At 56.2% G+C, this 3,114-nt stretch overlaps 1 non-coding gene across 1 annotated transcript; it reads left to right on the top strand.

The window, feature by feature from the left end:
- Positions 1–695: 695 nt before the first annotated feature.
- TRNAT-CGU (transfer RNA threonine (anticodon CGU)) lies at positions 696–766 on the top strand. Its single transcript has one exon. It is a non-coding gene; the product is annotated as a tRNA-Thr (tRNA).
- Positions 767–3,114: the final 2,348 nt, after the last annotated feature.

The following is a 3,114-nucleotide window of genomic DNA, read 5'->3' as shown; positions in this document are numbered from 1 at the left end:
CCCTGCCCTTCACCACCTTCCCTGCTCTTCACCACCTTCCCTCCCCTTCACCACCTTCCCTGCCCTTCACCACCTTCCCTGCCCTTCACCACCTTCCCTGCTCTTCACCACCTTCCCTCCCTTCACCACCTTCCCTGCCCTTCACCACCTTCCTCTGCCCTTCACCACCTCCTCTGCCCTTCACCACCTTCTGTACCCTTCACAACCTTCCCTGCCCTTCACCACTTTCCCTACCCTTCACCACCTTCCCTGCCCTTCACCACCTTCCCTGCCCTTCACCACCTTCCCTGCCCTTCACCACCTTCCCTACCCTTCACCACCTTCCCTACCCTTCACCACCTTCCCTACCCTTCACCACCTTCCCTGCCCTTCACCACCTAAGGGAGTCGGCGGGTGAGCGGACAGAACACTGGATGCGTGATCCTGTAGTACCGGGTTCGATCCCTGGCGCCGGCGAGAAACAATTGGCAGAGTTTCTTTCACCCTGATGCACCTGTTACCTAGCAGTAAATAAGTCCCTGGGAGTTAGTCAGCTGTCAAGGGCTGCTTCCTTGGGGTGTGTATGTGTAAGAAAAAAAATAGTAGTTAAGTAACAGATGATTGACAGTTGAGAGGCGGGCCGAAAGAGCAGAGCTCAACCCCTGCAAGCACAACTAGGTGAATACACACACACACACACATACACACACATAGGGGCCTCGTAGCCTGGTGGATAGGGCGCAGGACTCGTAATTCTGTGGCGCGGGTTCGATTCCCGCACGAGGCAGAAACAAATGGGCAAAGTTTCTTTCACCCTGAATGCCCCTGTTACCTAACAGTAAATAGGTACCTGGGAGTTAGTCAATTGTCACGGGCTGTCACGGGCTGCTTCCTGGGGAGTGTGTGTGTGTGTGGTGTGGGAAAAAAGTAGTTAGTAAGCAGTTGATTGACAGTTAAGAGGCGGGCCGAAAAAGCAAAGCTCAACCCCGCAAACACAACTAGGTGAATACAACTAGGTGAATACACACACACACACACACACACACACACACACACACACACACACACACATAGATAGAGATATGGTAGAGCCCAGTAGGCTCAGGAACATGTACACCAGTTGATTGACAGTTAAGAGGCGGGACCAAAGAGCCACAGCTCAACCCTCGCAAGCACAAATAGGTGAGTACACACACACACACCTTCCCCATCTCCTGCTGTTGTTGTTATAGATTCAGCTACTCGGAACAAGTTCCAAGTAGCACGGGCTATATTGAGCCCGTAGCTTACCTGGCACAGCAGCGGGGCAAGTAGCACGGGCTATGGTGAGCCCGTAGTGGACTTACCTGGCACAGGAGCGGGGCAAGTAGCACGGGCTATGGTGAGCCCGTAGTGGACTTACCTGGATCAGGAGTGGTGCCCGTGTAGCCCATCCCCTGTTGTTGTTGTTATAGATTCAGCTACTCTGAACAAGTTCCCAGCAGCAAGGGCTATGGTGAGCCCGTAACGTACCTGGCACAGGAGCGGGGCAAGTAGCACGGACTATGGTGAGCCCGTAGTGGACTTACCTGGCACAGGAGCGGGGCAAGTAGCACGGGCTATGGTGAGCCCGTGGTGGACTTACCTGGCACAGGAGCGGTGCCCGCCAATTCCCTGACAGCTCCGCAATAAGTACCCACCTAGGGCACCCTACCCCCTCCTCCCAGTCACCCCTCTCCTCAGGACCTCCCTTCTCCCCTATCCCCCAAGCTCTCCCTTCTCCCACATGCCCTCCCGTCTCTCACACTCCCAAGCCCTCCGTTCCCCCTTACACCCCCTAAGACCCCACACTCTCAACCACCTCACCTAAGCCTTCCCCTCTCCACCACTCCCCTTATCCCTCCCCTCTTCCTCACCCACTCCCCTTATCCCTCCCCTCTTCCTCACCCACTTTAGTCCTTCCTTTACCCCCCCACGCCCCCCCCAAGCCCTCCCCCCCTTTTCTGCCCCCCTTCTCCTCCATCCGCCCAAGCCTCTCCTCCCTATGCGCCCCCCCAGCCTCCCCGTCTCCCCCCCAACCCTTCCCCTCTCACCCCACCCAACCCTCCCCCTCTCACTCCCCCAAACCTACCCCCTTTCATCCACCCCCAATCTCCCAACCAACCCAAGCCCTTCCCCCTCCACCAGTCTCCCCATACCAGATCTGCTTCCCCCCCCCAGAGGAGAAGCAGAAGAGAAGAGTACACACACACACACGAGGAAGCAGCCCGTACCAGCTGTCCAACTCCCAGGTACCTATTTATATGTAGGTGAACAGAGCCATCAGGGTAAAATAAATTCTGCCCATTTCTTTCCACCTCCGCGCGGGGATCGAACCCGGAACCTGAGGACTACGAATCCGAAGAGCTGTCCACTCAGAGGTCAAGGCCCCTGTCAGGCTTCCCCCCCCCCTGACGCTCTGTCACAGCATCACATGCGCTGACGCTCCGTCACAGCATCACAGCGCTGACGCTCCGTCACAGCATCACAGCATCACAGCGCTGACGCTCCGTCACAGCATCACAGCGCTGACGCTCCGTCACAGCATCACAGCGCTGACGCTCCGTCACAGCATCACAGCGCTGACGCTCCGTCACAGCATCACAGCGCTGACGCTCCGTCACAGCATCACAGCGCTGACGCTCCGTCACAGCATCACAGCGCTGACGCTCCGTCACAGCATCACAGCGCTGACGCTCCGTCACAGCATCACAGCGCTGACGCTCCGTCACAGCATCACAGCGCTGACGCTCCGTCACAGCATCACAGCGCTGACGCTCCGTCACAGCATCACAGCGCCCTGACCCTCCGTCACAGCATCACAGCGCTGACCCTCCGTCACAGCATCACAGCGCTGACGCTCCGTCACAGCATCACAGCGCTGACCGCTCCGTCACCGCTCACACCAATTTTTATTTATTTTTGTCATAGTTCTGAATGGCGTTTATATTACGGTCTATTTCCTCCTGTGTGAAGTGGGACTCAAGTCCGCCATTTTCTTCAGCCAAAAAATATCTAAATCTCCCATAATTTGTTCTTTTGGCTTTCTTTTTGGCGGCTTTCTTGCTCTTAATTAATTTAGCTATGTCCTCGTAACGGCTTTGTGTTTTTTCCTGT

This window comes from Procambarus clarkii, chromosome 42, assembly GCF_040958095.1.
Source record: "Procambarus clarkii isolate CNS0578487 chromosome 42, FALCON_Pclarkii_2.0, whole genome shotgun sequence".
NCBI classification, from domain to species: domain Eukaryota; kingdom Metazoa; phylum Arthropoda; class Malacostraca; order Decapoda; family Cambaridae; genus Procambarus; species Procambarus clarkii.
This window is presented reverse-complemented; position numbering and strand designations above follow the sequence as displayed.